This window comes from Oncorhynchus gorbuscha, linkage group LG10, assembly GCF_021184085.1.
Source record: "Oncorhynchus gorbuscha isolate QuinsamMale2020 ecotype Even-year linkage group LG10, OgorEven_v1.0, whole genome shotgun sequence".
Classification (NCBI taxonomy): Eukaryota; Metazoa; Chordata; class Actinopteri; order Salmoniformes; family Salmonidae; genus Oncorhynchus; species Oncorhynchus gorbuscha.
The window spans coordinates 13,793,749-13,819,261 of record NC_060182.1 but is presented as its reverse complement, the minus strand read 5'-3'; the positions used below and the strand labels follow the sequence as shown (position 1 = coordinate 13,819,261).

The 25,513-nt window shown below is 33.6% G+C and overlaps 1 protein-coding gene across 5 annotated transcripts in view; it reads right to left on the bottom strand.

Annotated features, from left to right (window-relative positions):
- The window catches only part of LOC124045576 (ERC protein 2-like), a 629,643-nt gene that overhangs the window by 408,218 nt on the left and 195,912 nt on the right, over nt 1-25,513 (bottom strand). The gene's annotated exons all lie outside the window — the stretch shown is intronic.

Below are 25,513 nucleotides of genomic sequence, written 5' to 3'. Positions count from 1 at the left end.
GCTCACTCTGAGCAGAGCTGGTTCGACTCTTTTCATGTTATCCAGAGCGTTGGTGACTGTGACGCTAGGAACAATTTAATTGCTCTTTTTTTGTTGACATTTACTGACACCATATCAGTTATTCAGTGCTCTGGTTCATTCAGATGAGAGTGCTCTGAAATCAGAGTAGACAGATGAGAGTGCTCTGAAATCAGAGTAGACAGATGAGAGTGCTCTGAAATCAGAGTAGACAGATGAGAGTGCTCTGAAATCAGAGTAGACAGATGAGAGTGCTCTGAAATCAGAGTAGACAGATGAGAGTGCTCTGAAATCAGAGTAGACAGATGAGAGTGCTCTGAAATCAGAGTAGACAGATGAGAGTGCTCTGAAATCAGAGTAGACAGATGAGAGTGCTCTGAAATCAGAGTAGACAGATGAGAGTGCTCTGAAATCAGAGTAGACAGATGAGAGTGCTCTGAAATCAGAGTAGACAGATGAGAGTGCTCTGAAATCAGAGTAGACAGATGAGAGTGCTCTGAAATCAGAGTAGACAGATGAGAGTGCTCTGAAATCAGAGTAGATAGCCAGAGTGAATTTACGAACGCACCCGCATTAACAATGTCCATTGAGAACGCACAACGACTATACCACTTAGCTAAGCTAAGAATGATGTGAATAATCAATTAAATAAACGTTGGATAGTTAGTTAGATAGCATATAGTTCATATACTGGCAAGTTTGATGTATTAGCAGCCAACTAAGGTTAGGTAGCTAGCAAACATACATAGTGCTGTAATGATATGCTATGCGGTTTGTAAAGATAGCGTAGCTAACAAATTGTCAGCCAATTTTGAAGCCATGCCCATTTTCAGAAGAATTGCATTATGGGGTTAAAAGCACTGAAATAGTGTCCACTGCTTGTATACTTATTGTATACTTCATATTTTGGTGAATGTAGTATGACATCCAGGAACTTTTGTGGCATACTAACTACATCCATATCCATACTATATCCATACTATATCCATATCCATACTATATCCATACTACATCCATATCCATACTATATCCATACTATATCCATATCCATACTATATCCATACTACATCCATATCCATACTATATCCATACTATATCCATATCCATACTAACTATATCCATACTATATCCATATCCATACTATATCCATACTACATCCATATCCATACTATATCCATACTACATCCATATCCATACTATATCCATACTATATCCATATCCATACTATATCCATACTACATCCATATCCATACTATATCCATACTATATCCATATCCATACTAACTATATCCATACTACATCCATATCCATACTAACTATATCCATACTATATCCATATCCATACTAACTATATCCATACTATATCCATATCCATACTATACCCATACTATATCCATATCCATACTAACTATATCCATACTAACTATATCCATATTATATCCATACTAACTATATCCATACTATATCCATATCCATACTATATCCATACTACATCCATATCCATACTATATCCATACTAAATCCATATCCATAATAACTATATCCATACTATATCCATATCCATACTAACTATATCCATACTATATCCATATCCATACTATATCCATACTATATCCATATCCATACTATATCCATACTATATCCATATCCATACTATATCCATACTATATCCATATCCATACTAACTATATCCATACTATATCCATATCCATACTAACTATATCCATACTATATCCATATCCATACTATATCCATACTACATCCATATCCATACTATATCCATACTATATCCATATCCATACTAACTATATCCATACTATATCCATATCCATACTAACTATATCCATACTATATCCATATTCATACTAACTATATCCATACTATATCCATATCCATACTAACTATATACATACTATATCCATATCCATACTAACTACATCCATACTAACTATATCAATACTATATCCATATCCATACTAACTATATCCATACTATATCCATATCCATACTAACTATATCCATACTATATCCATATCCATACTAACTATATCCATACTATATCCATATCCATACTAACTATATCCATACTATATCCATATCCATACTAACTATATCCATACTATATCCATATCCATACTAACTATATCCATACTGTATCCATATCCATACTAACTACATCCATACTAACTATATCAATACTATATCCATATCCATACTAACTATATCAATACTATATACATATCCATACTAACTATATCCATACTATATCCATATCCATACTAACTATATTGATACTACATCCATATCCATAGTAACTATATCCATACTATGACCAATAAGCATACTAACTATATCCATACTATATCCATATCCATACTAACTATATCCATATCCATACTAACTACATCCATACTATATCCATATCCATACTAACTATATCCATACTATATCCATATCCATACTAACTATATCCATACAATGACCAATAAGCATACTAACTATATCCATACAATGACCAATAAGCATACTAACTATATCCATACAATGACCAATAAGCATACTAACTATATCCATACAATGACCAATAAGCATACTAACTATATCCATACAATGACCAATAAGCATACTGACTATATCCATACAATGACCAATAAGCATACTAACTATATCCATACTATGACCAATAAGCACACTAACTATATCCATACAATGACCAATAAGCATACTAACTATATCCATACAATGACCAATAAGCATACTAACTATATCCATACAATGACCAATAAGCATACTAACTATATCCATACAATGACCAATAAGCATACTAACTATATCCATACAATGACCAATAAGCATACTAACTATATCCATACAATGACCAATAAGCATACTAACTATATCCATACAATGACCAATAAGCATACTAACTATATCCATACAATGACCAATAAGCATACTAACTATATCCATACAATGACCAATAAGCATACTAACTATATCCATACAATGACCAATAAGCATACTAACTATATCCATACAATGACCAATAAGCATACTAACTATATCCATACAATGACCAATAAGCATACTAACTATATCCATACAATGACCAATAAGCATACTAACTATATCCATACAATGACCAATAAGCATACTAACTATATCCATACAATGACCAATAAGCACACTAACTATATCCATACAATGACCAATAAGCATACTAACTATATCCATACTATGACCAATAAGCATACTAACTATATCCATACAATGACCAATAAGCATACTAACTATATCCATACAATGACCAATAAGCATACTAACTATATCCATACAATGACCAATAAGCATACTAACTATATCCATACAATGACCAATAAGCATACTAACTATATCCATACTATGACCAATAAGCATACTAACTATATCCATACTATGACCAATAAGCATACTAACTATATCCATACTATGACCAATAAGCATACTAACTATATCCATACAATGACCAATAAGCATACTAACTATATCCATACTATGACCAATAAGCATACTAACTATATCCATACAATGACCAATAAGCATACTAACTATATCCATACAATGACCAATAAGCATACTAACTATATCCATACTATGACCAATAAGCATACTAACTATATCCATACTATGACCAATAAGCATACTAACTATATCCATACAATGACCAATAAGCATACTAACTATATCCATACAATGACCAATAAGCATACTAACTATATCCATACTATATCCATACTATGACCAATAAGCATACTAACTATATCCATACAATGACCAATAAGCATACTAACTATATCCATACTATATCCATACTATGACCAATAAGCATACTAACTATATCCATACAATGACCAATAAGCATACTAACTATATCCATACTATATCCATACTATGACCAATAAGCATACTAACTATATCCATACAATGACCAATAAGCATACTAACTATATCCATACTATATCCATACTATGACCAATAAGCATACTAACTATATCCATACAATGACCAATAAGCATACTAACTATATCCATACTATGACCAATAAGCATACTAACTATATCCATACAATGACCAATAAGCATACTAACTATATCCATACTATGACCAATAAGCATACTAACTATATCCATACTATGACCAATAAGCATACTAACTATATCCATACAATGACCAATATAAGCATACTAACTATATCCATACTATGACCAATAAGCATACTAACTATATCCATACTATGACCAATAAGCATACTAACTATATCCATACTATGACCAATAAGCATACTAACTATATCCATACTATATCCATACTATGACCAATAAGCATACTAACTATATCCATACAATGACCAATAAGCATACTAACTATATCCATACTATGACCAATAAGCATACTAACTATATCCATACAATGACCAATAAGCATACTAACTATATCCATACAATGACCAATAAGCATACTAACTATATCCATACTATATCCATACTATGACCAATAAGCATACTAACTATATCCATACAATGACCAATAAGCATACTAACTATATCCATACTATATCCATACTATGACCAATAAGCATACTAACTATATCCATACAATGACCAATAAGCATACTAACTATATCCATACTATATCCATACTATGACCAATAAGCATACTAACTATATCCATACAATGACCAATAAGCATACTAACTATATCCATACTATATCCATACTATGACCAATAAGCATACTAACTATATCCATACAATGACCAATAAGCATACTAACTATATCCATACTATGAACAATAAGCATACTAACTATATCCATACAATGACCAATAAGCATACTAACTATATCCATACTATGACCAATAAGCATACTAACTATATCCATACTATATCCATACTATATCCATACAATGACCAATAAGCATACTAACTATATCCATACAATGACCAATAAGCATACTAACTATATCCATACTATGACCAATAAGCATACTAACTATATCCATACTATGACCAATAAGCATACTAACTATATCCATACTATGACCAATAAGCATACTAACTATATCCATACTATGACCAATAAGCATACTAACTATATCCATACTATATCCATACTATGACCAATAAGCATACTAACTATATCCATACTATGACCAATAAGCATACTAACTATATCCATACAATGACCAATAAGCATACTAACTATATCCATACTATGACCAATAAGCATACTAACTATATCCATACAATGACCAATAAGCATACTAACTATATCCATACTATGAACAATAAGCATACTAACTATATCCATACAATGACCAATAAGCATACTAACTATATCCATACTATGACCAATAAGCATACTAACTATATCCATACTATATCCATACTATATCCATACAATGACCAATAAGCATACTAACTATATCCATACAATGACCAATAAGCATACTAACTATATCCATACTATGACCAATAAGCATACTAACTATATCCATACTATGACCAATAAGCATACTAACTATATCCATACTATGACCAATAAGCATACTAACTATATCCATACTATGACCAATAAGCATACTAACTATATCCATACTATGACCAATAAGCATACTAACTATATCCATACTATATCCATACTATGACCAATAAGCATACTAACTATATCCATACTATGACCAATAAGCATACTAACTATATCCATACAATGACCAATAAGCATACTAACTATATCCATACTATGACCAATAAGCATACTAACTATATCCATACTATGACCAATAAGCATACTAACTATATCCATACTATGACCAATAAGCATACTAACTATATCCATACTATGACCAATAAGCATACTAACTATATCCATACTATGACCAATAAGCATACTAACTATATCCATACTATGACCAATAAGCATACTAACTATATCCATACTATGACCAATAAGCATACTAACTATATCCATACAATGACCAATAAGCATACTAACTATATCCATACAATGACCAATAAGCATACTAACTATATCCATACTATGACCAATAAGCATACTAACTATATCCATACTATGACCAATAAGCATACTAACTATATCCATACTATGACCAATAAGCATACTAACTATATCCATACTATGACCAATAAGCATACTAACTATATCCATACAATGACCAATAAGCATACTAACTATATCCATACAATGACCAATAAGCATACTAACTATATCCATACTATGACCAATAAGCATACTAACTATATCCATACTATGACCAATAAGCATACTAACTATATCCATACTATGACCAATAAGCATACTAACTATATCCATACTATGACCAATAAGCATACTAACTATATCCATACTATATCCATACTATGACCAATAAGCATACTAACTATATCCATACTATATCCATACTATGACCAATAAGCATACTAACTATATCCATACTATATCCATACTATGACCAATAAGCATACTAACTATATCCATACTATGACCAATAAGCATACTAACTATATCCATACTATATCCATACTATGACCAATAAGCATACTAACTATATCCATACTATATCCATACTATGACCAATAAGCATACTAACTATATCCATACTATGACCAATAAGCATACTAACTATATCCATACTATGACCAATAAGCATACTAACTATATCCATACTATATCCATACTATGACCAATAAGCATACTAACTATATCCATACTATGACCAATAAGCATACTAACTATATCCATACTATATCCATACTATGACCAATAAGCATACTAACTATATCCATACAATGACCAATAAGCATACTAACTATATCCATACTATGACCAATAAGCATACTAACTATATCCATACAATGACCAATAAGCATACTAACTATATCCATACAATGACCAATAAGCATACTAACTATATCCATACTATATCCATACTATGACCAATAAGCATACTAACTATATCCATACAATGACCAATAAGCATACTAACTATATCCATACTATATCCATACTATGACCAATAAGCATACTAACTATATCCATACAATGACCAATAAGCATACTAACTATATCCATACTATATCCATACTATGACCAATAAGCATACTAACTATATCCATACAATGACCAATAAGCATACTAACTATATCCATACTATGACCAATAAGCATACTAACTATATCCATACAATGACCAATAAGCATACTAACTATATCCATACTATGACCAATAAGCATACTAACTATATCCATACAATGACCAATAAGCATACTAACTATATCCATACTATGACCAATAAGCATACTAACTATATCCATACTATATCCATACTATATCCATACAATGACCAATAAGCATACTAACTATATCCATACAATGACCAATAAGCATACTAACTATATCCATACTATGACCAATAAGCATACTAACTATATCCATACTATGACCAATAAGCATACTAACTATATCCATACTATGACCAATAAGCATACTAACTATATCCATACTATGACCAATAAGCATACTAACTATATCCATACTATGACCAATAAGCATACTAACTATATCCATACTATGACCAATAAGCATACTAACTATATCCATACAATGACCAATAAGCATACTAACTATATCCATACTATGACCAATAAGCATACTAACTATATCCATACAATGACCAATAAGCATACTAACTATATCCATACTATGAACAATAAGCATACTAACTATATCCATACAATGACCAATAAGCATACTAACTATATCCATACTATGACCAATAAGCATACTAACTATATCCATATATATCCATACTATATCATACTAACTATATCCATACAATGACCAATAAGCATACTAACTATATCCATACAATGACCAATAAGCATACTAACTATATCCATACTATGACCAATAAGCATACTAACTATATCCATACTATGACCAATAAGCATACTAACTATATCCATACTATGACCAATAAGCATACTAACTATATCCATACTATATCCATACTATGACCAATAAGCATACTAACTATATCCATACTATGACCAATAAGCATACTAACTATATCCATACAATGACCAATAAGCATACTAACTATATCCATACTATGACCAATAAGCATACTAACTATATCCATACAATGACCAATAAGCATACTAACTATATCCATACTATGACCAATAAGCATACTAACTATATCCATACAATGACCAATAAGCATACTAACTATATCCATACTATGACCAATAAGCATACTAACTATATCCATACTATATCCATACTATGACCAATAAGCATACTAACTATATCCATACAATGACCAATAAGCATACTAACTATATCCATACTATGACCAATAAGCATACTAACTATATCCATACTATGACCAATAAGCATACTAACTATATCCATACTATGACCAATAAGCATACTAACTATATCCATACTATGACCAATAAGCATACTAACTATATCCATACTATGACCAATAAGCATACTAACTATATCCATACTATATCCATACTATGACCAATAAGCATACTAACTATATCCATACTATGACCAATAAGCATACTAACTATATCCATACAATGACCAATAAGCATACTAACTATATCCATACTATGACCAATAAGCATACTAACTATATCCATACTATGACCAATAAGCATACTAACTATATCCATACTATGACCAATAAGCATACTAACTATATCCATACTATGACCAATAAGCATACTAACTATATCCATACTATGACCAATAAGCATACTAACTATATCCATACTATGACCAATAAGCATACTAACTATATCCATACTATGACCAATAAGCATACTAACTATATCCATACAATGACCAATAAGCATACTAACTATATCCATACAATGACCAATAAGCATACTAACTATATCCATACAATGACCAATAAGCATACTAACTATATCCATACTATGACCAATAAGCATACTAACTATATCCATACTATGACCAATAAGCATACTAACTATATCCATACTATGACCAATAAGCATACTAACTATATCCATACAATGACCAATAAGCATACTAACTATATCCATACAATACCAATAAGCATACTAACTATATCCATACTATGACCAATAAGCATACTAACTATATCCATACTATGACCAATAAGCATACTAACTATATCCATACTATGACCAATAAGCATACTAACTATATCCATACTATGACCAATAAGCATACTAACTATATCCATACTATATCCATACTATGACCAATAAGCATACTAACTATATCCATACTATATCCATACTATGACCAATAAGCATACTAACTATATCCATACTATGACCAATAAGCATACTAACTATATCCATACTATATCCATACTATGACCAATAAGCATACTAACTATATCCATACTATATCCATACTATGACCAATAAGCATACTAACTATATCCATACTATGACCAATAAGCATACTAACTATATCCATACTATGACCAATAAGCATACTAACTATACTATATATCCATACTATGACCAATAAGCATACTAACTATATCCATACTATGACCAATAAGCATACTAACTATATCCATACAATGACCAATAAGCATACTAACTATATCCATACTATGACCAATAAGCATACTAACTATATCCATACAATGACCAATAAGCATACTAACTATATCCATACTATGACCAATAAGCATACTAACTATATCCATACTATGACCAATAAGCATACTAACTATATCCATACAATGACCAATAAGCATACTAACTATATCCATACTATGACCAATAAGCATACTAACTATATCCATACTATGACCAATAAGCATACTAACTATATCCATACTATGACCAATAAGCATACTAACTATATCCATACTATGACCAATAAGCATACTAACTATATCCATACAATGACCAATAAGCATACTAACTATATCCATATAATGACCAATAAGCATACTAACTATATCCATACAATGACCAATAAGCATACTAACTATATCCATACTATGACCAATAAGCATACTAACTATATCCATACTATATCCATACTATGACCAATAAGCATACTAACTATATCCATACAATGACCAATAAGCATACTAACTATATCCATACAATGACCAATAAGCATACTAACTATATCCATACAATGACCAATAAGCACACTAACTATATCCATACTATGACCAATAAGCATACTAACTATATCCATACAATGACCAATAAGCATACTAACTATATCCATACAATGACCAATAAGCATACTAACTATATCCATACAATGACCAATAAGCATACTAACTATATCCATACAATGACCAATAAGCATACTAACTATATCCATACAATGACCAATAAGCATACTAACTATATCCATACAATATAAGCATACTAACTATATCCATACAATGACCAATAAGCATACTAACTATATCCATACAATGACCAATAAGCATACTAACTATATCCATACAATGACCAATAAGCACACTAACTATATCCATACAATGACCAATAAGCATACTAACTATATCCATACTATGACCAATAAGCATACTAACTATATCCATACAATGACCAATAAGCACACTAACTATATCCATACAATGACCAATAAGCATACTAACTATATCCATACAATGACCAATAAGCATACTAACTATATCCATACAATGACCAATAAGCATACTAACTATATCCATACAATGACCAATAAGCATACTAACTATATCCATACAATGACCAATAAGCACACTAACTATATCCATACAATGACCAATAAGCATACTAACTATATCCATACTATGACCAATAAGCATACTAACTATATCCATACAATGACCAATAAGCATACTAACTATATCCATACAATGACCAATAAGCATACTAACTATATCCATACTATGACCAATAAGCATACTAACTATATCCATACAATGACCAATAAGCATACTAACTATATCCATACAATGACCAATAAGCATACTAACTATATCCATACAATGACCAATAAGCATACTAACTATATCCATACAATGACCAATAAGCATACTAACTATATCCATACAATGACCAATAAGCATACTAACTATATCCATACAATGACCAATAAGCATACTAACTATATCCATACTATGACCAATAAGCACACTAACTATATCCATACAATGACCAATAAGCATACTAACTATATCCATACAATGACCAATAAGCATACTAACTATATCCATACAATGACCAATAAGCACACTAACTATATCCATACAATGACCAATAAGCATACTAACTATATCCATACAATGACCAATAAGCATACTAACTATATCCATACAATGACCAATAAGCATACTAACTATATCCATACAATGACCAATAAGCACACTAACTATATCCATACAATGACCAATAAGCATACTAACTATATCCATACTATGACCAATAAGCATACTAACTATATCCATACAATGACCAATAAGCATACTAACTATATCCATACAATGACCAATAAGCACACTAACTATATCCATACAATGACCAATAAGCATACTAACTATATCCATACAATGACCAATAAGCATACTAACTATATCCATACAATGACCAATAAGCACACTAACTATATCCATACAATGACCAATAAGCATACTAACTATATCCATACAATGACCAATAAGCATACTAACTATATCCATACAATGACCAATAAGCATACTAACTATATCCATACTATGACCAATAAGCATACTAACTATATCCATACTATATCCATACTATGACCAATAAGCATACTAACTATATCCATACAATGACCAATAAGCATACTAACTATATCCATATCCATACAATGACCAATAAGCATACTAACTATATCCATACAATGACCAATAAGCATACTAACTATATCCATACAATGACCAATAAGCATACTAACTATATCCATACAATGACCAATAAGCATACTAACTATATCCATACAATGACCAATAAGCATACTAACTATATCCATACTATGACCAATAAGCATACTAACTATATCCATACTATGACCAATAAGCATACTAACTATATCCATACTATGACCAATAAGCATACTAACTATATCCATACTAACTATATCCATACTATGACCAATAAGCATACTAACTATATCCATACAATGACCAATAAGCATACTAACTATATCCATACTATGACCAATAAGCATACTAACTATATCCATACTATGACCAATAAGCATACTAACTATATCCATACTATGACCAATAAGCATACTAACTATATCCATACTATGACCAATAAGCATACTAACTATATCCATACTATGACCAATAAGCATACTAACTATATCCATACTATGACCAATAAGCATACTAACTATATCCATACTATATCCATACTATGACCAATAAGCATACTAACTATATCCATACTATGACCAATAAGCATACTAACTATATCCATACTATGACCAATAAGCATACTAACTATATCCATACAATGACCAATAAGCATACTAACTATATCCATACTATGACCAATAAGCATACTAACTATATCCATACTATGACCAATAAGCATACTAACTATATCCATACTATGACCAATAAGCATACTAACTATATCCATACTATATCCATACTATGACCAATAAGCATATATCCATAACTAATATACTAACTATATCCATACTACCAATAAGCATACTAACTATATCCATACTATGACCAATAAGCATACTAACTATATCCATACTATGACCAATAAGCATACTAACTATATCCATACTATGACCAATAAGCATACTAACTATATCCATACTATGACCAATAAGCATACTAACTATATCCATACTATGACCAATAAGCATACTAACTATATCCATACTATGACCAATAAGCATACTAACTATATCCATACTATGACCAATAAGCATACTAACTATATCCATACTATGACCAATAAGCATACTAACTATATCCATACTATGACCAATAAGCATACTAACTATATCCATACTATGACCAATAAGCATACTAACTATATCCATACTATATCCATACTATGACCAATAAGCATACTAACTATATCCATACTATGACCAATAAGCATACTAACTATATCCATACTATGACCAATAAGCATACTAACTATATCCATACAATGACCAATAAGCATACTAACTAACTATATCCATACTATGACCAATAAGCATACTAACTATATCCATACCATGACCAATAAGCATACTAACTATACTATATCCATACTATGACCAATAAGCATACTAACTATATCCATACTATATCCATACTATGACCAATAAGCATACTAACTATATCCATACAATGACCAATAAGCATACTAACTATATCCATACTATGACCAATAAGACCATACTAACTATATCCATACTATGACCAATAAGCATACTAACTATATCCATACATGACCAATAAGCATACTAACTATATCCATACATATCCATACTATGACCAATAAGCATACTAACTATATCCATACTATGACCAATAAGCATACTAACTATATCCATACTATGACCAATAAGCATACTAACTATATCCATACTATGACCAATAAGCATACTAACTATATCCATACTATATCCATACTATGACCAATAAGCATACTAACTATATCCATACAATGACCAATAAGCATACTAACTATATCCATACTATATCCATACTATGACCAATAAGCATACTAACTATATCCATACAATGACCAATAAGCATACTAACTATATCCATACTATGACCAATAAGCATACTAACTATATCCATACTATGACCAATAAGCATACTAACTATATCCATACTATGACCAATAAGCATACTAACTATATCCATACAATGACCAATAAGCATACTAACTATATCCATACTATGACCAATAAGCATACTAACTATATCCATACAATGACCAATAAGCATACTAACTATATCCATACATGACCATGACCAATATCCATACTATGACCAATAAGCATACTAACTATATCCATACTATGACCAATAAGCATACTAACTATATCCATACAATGACCAATAAGCATACTAACTATATCCATACAATGACCAATAAGCATACTAACTATATCCATACAATGACCAATAAGCATACTAACTATATCCATACAATGACCAATAAGCATACTAACTATATCCATACCAATAAGCATACTAACTATATCCATACTATGACCAATAAGCATACTAACTATATCCATACTATGACCAATAAGCATACTAACTATATCCATACTATGACCAATAAGCATACTAACTATATCCATACTATGACCAATAAGCATACTAACTATATCCATACTATGACCAATAAGCATACTAACTATATCCATACTATGACCAATAAGCATACTAACTATATCCATACTATGACCAATAAGCATACTAACTATATCCATACTATATCCAACTATGACCAATAAGCATACTAACTATATCCATACAATGACCAATAAGCATACTAACTATATCCATACTATGACCAATAAGCATACTAACTATATCCATACTATGACCAATAAGCATACTAACTATATCCATACTATGACCAATAAGCATACTAACTATATCCATACAATGACCAATAAGCATACTAACTATATCCATACAATGACCAATAAGCATACTAACTATATCCATACAATGACCAATAAGCATACTAACTATATCCATACTATGACCAATAAGCATACTAACTATATCCATACAATGACCAATAAGCATACTAACTATATCCATACAATGACCAATAAGCATACTAACTATATCCATACAATGACCAATAAGCATACTAACTATATCCATACAATGACCAATAAGCATACTAACTATATCCATACTATGACCAATAAGCATACTAACTATATCCATACAATGACCAATAAGCATACTAACTATATCCATACAATGACCAATAAGCATACTAACTATATCCATACAATGACCAATAAGCATACTAACTATATCCATACAATGACCAATAAGCATACTAACTATATCCATACAATGACCAATAAGCATACTAACTATATCCATACAATGACCAATAAGCATACTAACTATATCCATACAATGACCAATAAGCATACTAACTATATCCATACAATGACCAATAAGCATACTAACTATATCCATACAATGACCAATAAGCATACTAACTATATCCATACAATGACCAATAAGCACACTAACTATATCCATACAATGACCAATAAGCATACTAACTATATCCATACAATGACCAATAAGCATACTAACTATATCCATACAATGACCAATAAGCATACTAACTATATCCATACTATGACCAATAAGCATACTAACTATATCCATACAATGACCAATAAGCATACTAACTATATCCATACAATGACCAATAAGCATACTAACTATATCCATACAATGACCAATAAGCACACTAACTATATCCATACAATGACCAATAAGCATACTAACTATATCCATACAATGACCAATAAGCACACTAACTATATCCATACAATGACCAATAAGCATACTAACTATATCCATACAATGACCAATAAGCATACTAACTATATCCATACAATGACCAATAAGCATACTAACTATATCCATACTATGACCAATAAGCATACTAACTATATCCATACAATGACCAATAAGCATACTAACTATATCCATACAATGACCAATAAGCACACTAACTATATCCATACAATGACCAATAAGCATACTAACTATATCCATACAATGACCAATAAGCATACTAACTATATCCATACAATGACCAATAAGCACACTAACTATATCCATACAATGACCAATAAGCATACTAACTATATCCATACAATGACCAATAAGCACACTAACTATATCCATACAATGACCAATAAGCATACTAACTATATCCATATAATGACCAATAAGCACACTAACTATATCCATACAATGACCAATAAGCATACTAACTATATCCATACTATGACCAATAAGCATACTAACTATATCCATACAATGACCAATAAGCATACTAACTATATCCATACAATGACCAATAAGCACACTAACTATATCCATACAATGACCAATAAGCATACTAACTATATCCATACAATGACCAATAAGCATACTAACTATATCCATACTATGACCAATAAGCATACTAACTATATCCATACTATATCCATACTATGACCAATAAGCATACTAACTATATCCATACAATGACCAATAAGCATACTAACTATATCCATACTATGACCAATAAGCATACTAACTATATCCATACTATGACCAATAAGCATACTAACTATATCCATACTATGACCAATAAGCATACTAACTATATCCATACTATGACCAATAAGCATACTAACTATATCCATACTATGACCAATAAGCATACTAACTATATCCATACTATGACCAATAAGCATACTAACTATATCCATACTATATCCATACTATGACCAATAAGCATACTAACTATATCCATACTATGACCAATAAGCATACTAACTATATCCATACTATGACCAATAAGCATACTAACTATATCCATACTATGACCAATAAGCATACTAACTATATCCATACTATATCCATACTATGACCAATAAGCATACTAACTATATCCATACAATGACCAATAAGCATACTAACTATATCCATACTATATCCATACTATGACCAATAAGCATACTAACTATATCCATACAATGACCAATAAGCATACTAACTATATCCATACTATGACCATAAGCATACTAACTATATCCATACAATGACCAATAAGCATACTAACTATATCCATACATATGACCAATAAGCATACTAACTATATCCATACAATGACCAATAAGCATACTAACTATATCCATACTATGACCAATAAGCATACTAACTATATCCATACAATGACCAATAAGCATACTAACTATATCCATACAATGACCAATAAGCATACTAACTATATCCATACTATGACCAATAAGCATACTAACTATATCCATACAATGACCAATAAGCATACTAACTATATCCATACTATGACCAATAAGCATACTAACTATATCCATACAATGACCAATAAGCATACTAACTATATCCATACAATGACCAATAAGCATACTAACTATATCCATACTATGACCAATAAGCATACTAACTATATCCATACAATGACCAATAAGCATACTAACTATATCCATACTATGACCAATAAGCATACTAACTATATCCATACAATGACCAATAAGCATACTAACTATATCCATACAATGACCAATAAGCATACTAACTATATCCATACAATGACCAATAAGCATACTAACTATATCCATACAATGACCAATAAGCATACTAACTATATCCATACATGACCAATAAGCATACTAACTATATCCATACAATGACCAATAAGCATACTAACTATATCCATACTATGACCAATAAGCATACTAACTATATCCATACTATGACCAATAAGCATACTAACTATATCCATACTATGACCAATAAGCATACTAACTATATCCATACTATATCCATACTATGACCAATAAGCATACTAACTATATCCATACAATGACCAATAAGCATACTAACTATATCCATACAATGACCAATAAGCATACTAACTATATCCATACTATGACCAATAAGCATACTAACTATATCCATACTATATCCATACTATGACCAATAAGCATACTAACTATATCCATACTATGACCAATAAGCATACTAACTATATCCATACTATATCCATACTATGACCAATAAGCATACTAACTATATCCATACAATGACCAATAAGCATACTAACTATATCCATACTATGACCAATAAGCATACTAACTATATCCATACTATATCCATACTATGACCAATAAGCATACTAACTATATCCATACTATATCCATACTATATCCATACAATGACCAATAAGCATACTAACTATATCCATACTATGACCAATAAGCATACTAACTATATCCATACAATGACCAATAAGCATACTAACTATATCCATACAATGACCAATAAGCATACTAACTATATCCATACAATGACCAATAAGCATACTAACTATATCCATACTATGACCAATAAGCATACTAACTATATCCATACAATGACCAATAAGCATACTAACTATATCCATACAATGACCAATAAGCCAATAAGCATACTAACTATATCCATACAATGACCAATAAGCACACTAACTATATCCATACAATGACCAATAAGCACACTAACTATATCCATACAATGACCAATAAGCATACTAACTATATCCATACAATAACCAATAAGCACACTAACTATATCCATACAATGACCAATAAGCACACTAACTATATCCATACAATGACCAATAAGCATACTAACTATATCCATACAATAAACAATAAGCACACTAACTATATCCATACAATAACCAATAAGCACACTAACTATATCCATACAATGACCAATAAGCACACTAACTATATCCATACAATGACCAATAAGCATACTAACTATATCCATACAATGACCAATAAGCATACTAACTATATCCATACTATGACCAATAAGCATACTAACTATATCCATACTATATCCATACTATGACCAATAAGCATACTAACTATATCCATACTATATCCATACTATATCCATACAATGACCAATAAGCATACTAACTATATCCATACAATGACCAATAAGCACACTAACTATATCAATACTATGACCAATAAGCATACTAACTATATCCATACAATGACCAATAAGCATACTAACTATATCCATACAATGACCAATAAGCATACTAACTATATCCATACAATGACCAATAAGCATACTAACTATATCCATACAATGACCAATAAGCATACTAACTATATCCATACAATGACCAATAAGCATACTAACTATATCCATACAATGACCAATAAGCATACTAACTATATCCATACAATGACCAATAAGCATACTAACTATATCCATACAATGACCAATAAGCACACTAACTATATCCATACAATGACCAATAAGCATACTAACTATATCCATACAATAAACAATAAGCACACTAACTATATCCATACAATAACCAATAAGCACACTAACTATATCCATACAATGACCAATAAGCACACTAACTATATCCATACAATGACCAATAAGCATACTAACTATATCCATACAATGACCAATAAGCATACTAACTATATCCATACTATGACCAATAAGCATACTAACTATATCCATACTATATCCATACTATGACCAATAAGCATACTAACTATATCCATACTATATCCATACTATATCCATACAATGACCAATAAGCATACTAACTATATCCATACAATGACCAATAAGCACACTAACTATATCAATACTATGACCAATAAGCATACTAACTATATCCATACAATGACCAATAAGCATACTAACTATATCCATACAATGACCAATAAGCATACTAACTATATCCATACAATGACCAATAAGCATACTAACTATATCCATACTATGACCAATAAGCATACTAACTATATCCATACTATATCCATACTATGACCAATAAGCATACTAACTATATCCATACAATGACCAATAAGCATACTAACTATATCCATACAATGACCAATAAGCATACTAACTATATCCATACAATGACCAATAAGCATACTAACTATATCCATACTATGACCAATAAGCATACTAACTATATCCATACAATGACCAATAAGCATACTAACTATATCCATACAATGACCAATAAGCATACTAACTATATCCATATAATGACCAATAAGCACACTAACTATATCCATACAATGACCAATAAGCACACTAACTATATCCATACAATGACCAATAAGCATACTAACTATATCCATACAATAACCAATAAGCATAGTAACTATATCCATACAATGACCAATAAGCATACTAACTATATCCATACAATGACCAATAAGCACACTAACTATATCCATACAATGACCAATAAGCACACTAACTATATCCATACAATGACCAATAAGCATACTAACTATATCCATACAATGACCAATAAGCATACTAACTATATCCATACAATGACCAATAAGCATACTAACTATATCCATACAATGACCAATAAGCATACTAACTATATCCATACAATGACCAATAAGCATACTAACTATATCCATACAATGACCAATAAGCATACTAACTATATCCATACTATGACCAATAAGCATACTAACTATATCCATACAATGACCAATAAGCATACTAACTATATCCATACAATGACCAATAAGCATACTAACTATATCCATACTATGACCAATAAGCATACTACATAATCAATTTCCATCACAAGTAGTACTGTTCGTGCGGTTCGTATGAGTATTGGAACACAGCTGAGGGTGACTGGACAAAGCCTACTGCAGCATCTCATAAAACAGAACCAAATGCAGAACACCATTGCCTGTCTTGTCCGGTTCCACTTAGGATGTTTGCATTGCCTCTCTTCCGTCAGTTCCTGACATGAGTTTACACTTGGCAGACCAGGATACACCTCAGCCCAGCCAATCACACTCAACCTCCATCAAACACACACACACTCATATACAAACACACACACACACACCACGCAGCGCTAACCCCTGGCAGCCATTGTTAAACATGTGGAACAAAGGTGAGCATGGTCCCATCTCTCCATACTGCCCTTCACAATTATCTTTAGTGGTCCACACCAGTCCTCCACAACACACCCTCATCTACACTGAAAACCATGACCACGATGATGATGATGATGATGAGGGTGGCGATGACGACGTTAGGAATGACCACTGTCAGTTGAGCAATGCCCTTGTAACATCAACAGATGATGTTTAGAAATCATGAGAAGTCCTTAGCTGTCGTTGTAAATACATAAACATATCGCTCAGTGTTTGTGTATAGAAGGAAAAACACGCCGCTTTCAAAGGAGAAAACAAAAAAAATACACATCGGAATTTTGTCCTGGTTGAGTAAGACTTTCCATGTAACCGGAAAGTGACTTGTTCAACCTGAATTCTGGAAAATTAAGCCTTTTTATTGGATAAGTATCCCACACGGCAACCTTTAGCGAAAACAATTAGCTAAAATAAAAGCCTGTGTTGACCTGAAAGGTGATTCATGTGTGGCGCGAGCATAGCGACGGCTGTGGGGAAGGCTAACTGACTAACGCTGAGGTGAGGTCTTATGAACAACAGCTGTTCTCTCACCAACCAACCCAGAAAAAACAAACTCAGTCTGTTTAGAACCAACAATTAGCATCCATCTCATCCACTTAGCCAGACCAACACACACAGATGCACTGTAACTCAATGGAGGGCTCAATGGAGTCATTCTCAAGCCTACAGAGATAGCCTTCTCAACCCTACATAGCCCTACACAGTCTACCTGGCCCTTCCCAGCCCTATATAACTCTACACAGTCTACCTGGCCCTACCCAGCCCTATATAGCTCTACACAGTCTACCTGGCCCTTCCCAGCCCTATATAGCTCTACACAGTCTACCTGGCCCTACCCAGCCCTATATAGCTCTACACAGTCTACCTGGCCCTTCCCAGCCCTATATAGCTCTACACAGTCTACCTGGCCCTACCCAGCCCTATATAGCTCTACACAGCCTACCCGGCCCTACATAGCCCTACACAGTCTACCCGGCCCTACCCAGCCCTACATAGCCCTACACAGTCTACCTGGCCCTACCCAGCCCTACAGAGCTCTACACAGTCTACCCGGCCCTACCCAGCTCTACACAGTCTACCTGGCCCTACCCAGCCCTACATAGCTCTACACAGTCTACCTGGCCCTACCCAGCCCTACATAGCCCTACATAGTCTACCTGGCCCTACCCAGCCCTACACAGTCTACCTGGCCCTACCCAGCCCTACATAGCCCTACACAGTCTACCCGGCCCTACATAGCCCTACACAGTCTATCCGGCCCTACCCAGCCCTACACAGTCTACCCGGCCCTACCCAGCCCTACATAGCCCTACACAGCCTACCTGGACCTACCCAGCCCTACATTGCGCTACACAGCTCTACCTTGCCCTATACAACTCTACAAAGCCATCGGTTTGGTCGAGATGGTGACTTTGTAAGTGATGTCTCAAAAATGTATTGGTTTCCCTTGAAAAAGATTTAAGTCAGGAATCTAACATAATGTGATGGAGTCTCCATCATCTTCATCATCCCCTCCATAGCCAGAGAATGGCGCCGGTGGGGATGGCTGCCGTTTTATGTGCTCCTAACCAACTGTGCTATTTTGTTCATTTTTTTGCGTTGTTTGTAACTCGCCCACCATTTGGCAAATCTGACCATAACTCTATCCTCCTGATTCCTGCTTATAAAGCAAAAACTAAAGCAGGAAGTACCAGTGACTCGCTCAATAAGGAAGTGGTCAGAGGACGCAAATGCTAAGCTACAAGACTGTTTTGCTCTACACAGTCTACCCAGATAGCACAGACTGGAATATGTTCCGGGATTCTTCCGATGGCATTGAGGAGTACACCACATCATAACTGCATCGATGACGTCGTCCCCACAGTGACCGTACGTACATACCCCAAACAGAAGCCATGGATTACAGGCAACATCCGCACTGAGCTAAAGGGTAGAGCTGCCACTTTCAAGGAGGAAGACTAATCCAGACGCTTATAAGATATCCTGCTATGCCCTCTGACGAACCATTAAACAGGCATAGCATCAATACAGGGCTAAGATTGAATCCTACTACACCGGCTCAGACGCTCGTCAGGTGTGGCAGGGCTTGCAAACTATTACGGACTATAAAGGGAAGCACAGCCACAAGCTGCCCTGCGACACAAGCCTACCAGACGAGCTAAATAACTTTTATGCTCGCTTCGAGGCAAGCAACACTGAATCATGCATAAGAGCATCAGCTGATCCGGACGACTATGTGATCAGGTCAACATTCACAATGGCCGCACTGGCCGCAGTGCCAGACGAATTACCAGGATGTGTACTCAGAGCATGCGCTGACCAGCCTGCAAGTGTCTTCACTGACATTTTCAACCTGTCCCTGACCGAGTCTGAAATAACCCACGTTTCAAGCAGACCACCATAGTCCCAGTGCCCAAGAACACTTAAGGTAACCTGCCTAAATGACTACCGACCCGTAGCACTCACGTCTGTAGCCGTGAAGTGCATTGAAAGGCTGGTCATGGCTCACATCAACAGCATTATCCCAGAAAACCTAGAACCACTCCAATTTGCATACCGCCCCAACAGATCCACAGATGATGCAATCTCTATTGCACTCCACACTGCCCTTTCCCACCTGGACAAAATGAACACCTGTGAGAATGCTATTCATTGACTACAGCTCAGCATTCAACACCATGGGCCCCCAGATCCTTAAAAATTAGAGAGTATCCTGAATGGTTGCATCACCACCTGGTATGGTAACTGCTCGGCCTCCTACCACAAGGCACTACAGAGGGTAGTGCGTACGGCCCAGTACGGTCCTGCCATCCAGGACCTCTATACCAGGCTGTGTCAGAGGAAGGCCCAAAAAATTGCCAAGGACTCCAGCCACCCCAGTCATAGACTGTTCTCTCTACTACCGCACGGCAAGCGGTACCGGAGCGCCAAGTCTAGGACAAAAAGGCCTCTTAACAGCTTCTACCACCATGCCGTAACTCTTGAACAGTTAATTAAATGGCTACCCGGAATATTTGCATTGTCCCTACCCCCCATTTTAATGCTGAAGCTATTCTGTTTATTATCGTCTGCTAAATGACTTAAATGTAATGTAAATGTTATCCATGCATAGTCCCTTTACCTCTACCTACATGATCAAATTACCTCAATTAACCGGTGCCCCCGCACATTGACCCTGTACTGGAACTCTCTGTATATAGCCTCAACACTGTTATTTTATTGTTGCACCTTAATTATTTGTTAAATATATATATTTTTTTTAATCTTCAGAAAACTGCATTGTTGGTTAAGGGCTTGTAAGTAAGCATTTCACACTAAGGTCTACATTGTTGGTTAAGAGCTTGTAAGTAAGCATTTCACACTAAGGTCTACACTGTTGGTTAAGGGCTTGTAAGTAAGCATTTCACACTAAGGTCTACACTGTTGGTTAAGGGCTTGTAAGTAAGCATTTCACACTAAGGTCTACACTGTTGGTTAAGGGCTTGTAAGTAAGCATTTCACACTAAGGTCTACACTGTTGGTTAAGGGCTTGTAAGTAAGCATTTCACACTAAGGTCTACACTGTTGGTTAAGGGCTTGTAAGTAAGCATTTCACACTAAGGTCTACACTGTTGGTTAAGGGCTTGTAAGTAAGCATTTCACACTAAGGTCTACACGGTTGGTTAAGGGCTTGTAAGTAAGCATTTCACACTAAGGTCTACACTGTTGGTTAAGGGCTTGTAAGTAAGCATTTCACACTAAGGTCTACACTGTTGGTTAAGGGCTTGTAGTAAGTAAGCATTTCACACTAAGGTCTACACGGTTGGTTAAGGGCTTGTAAGTAAGCATTTCACACTAAGGTCTACACTGTTGGTTAAGGGCTTGTAAGTAAGCATTTCACACTAAGGTCTACACTGTTGGTTAAGGGCTTGTAAGTAAGCATTTCACACTAAGGTCTACACTGTTGGTTAAGGGCATGTAAGTAAGCATTTCACACTAAGGTCTACACTGTTGGTTAAGGGCTTGTAAGTAAGCATTTCACACTAAGGTCTACACTGTTGGTTAAGGGCTTGTAAGTAAGCATTTCACACTAAGGTCTACACTGTTGGTTAAGGGCTTGTAAGTAAGCATTTCACACTAAGGTCTACACGGTTGGTTAAGGGCTTGTAAGTAAGCATTTCACACTAAGGTCTACACTGTTGGTTAAGGGCTTGTAAGTAAGCATTTCACACTAAGGTCTACACTGTTGGTTAAGGGCTTGTAAGTAAGCATTTCACACTAAGATCTACACTGTTGGTTAAGGGCTTGTAAGTAAGCATTTCACACTAAGGTCTACACTGTTGGTTAAGGGCTTGTAAGTAAGCATTTCACACTAAGGTCTACACTGTTGGTTAAGGGCTTGTAAGTAAGCATTTCACACTAAGGTCTACACTGTTGGTTAAGGGCTTGTAAGTAAGCATTTCACACTAAGGTCTACACTGTTGGTTAAGGGCTTGTAAGTAAGCATTTCACACTAAGGTCTACACTGTTGGTTAAGGGCTTGTAAGTAAGCATTTCACACTAAGGTCTACACGGTTGGTTAAGGGCTTGTAAGTAAGCATTTCACACTAAGGTCTACACGGTTGGTTAAGGGCTTGTAAGTAAGCATTTCACACTAAGGTCTACACTGT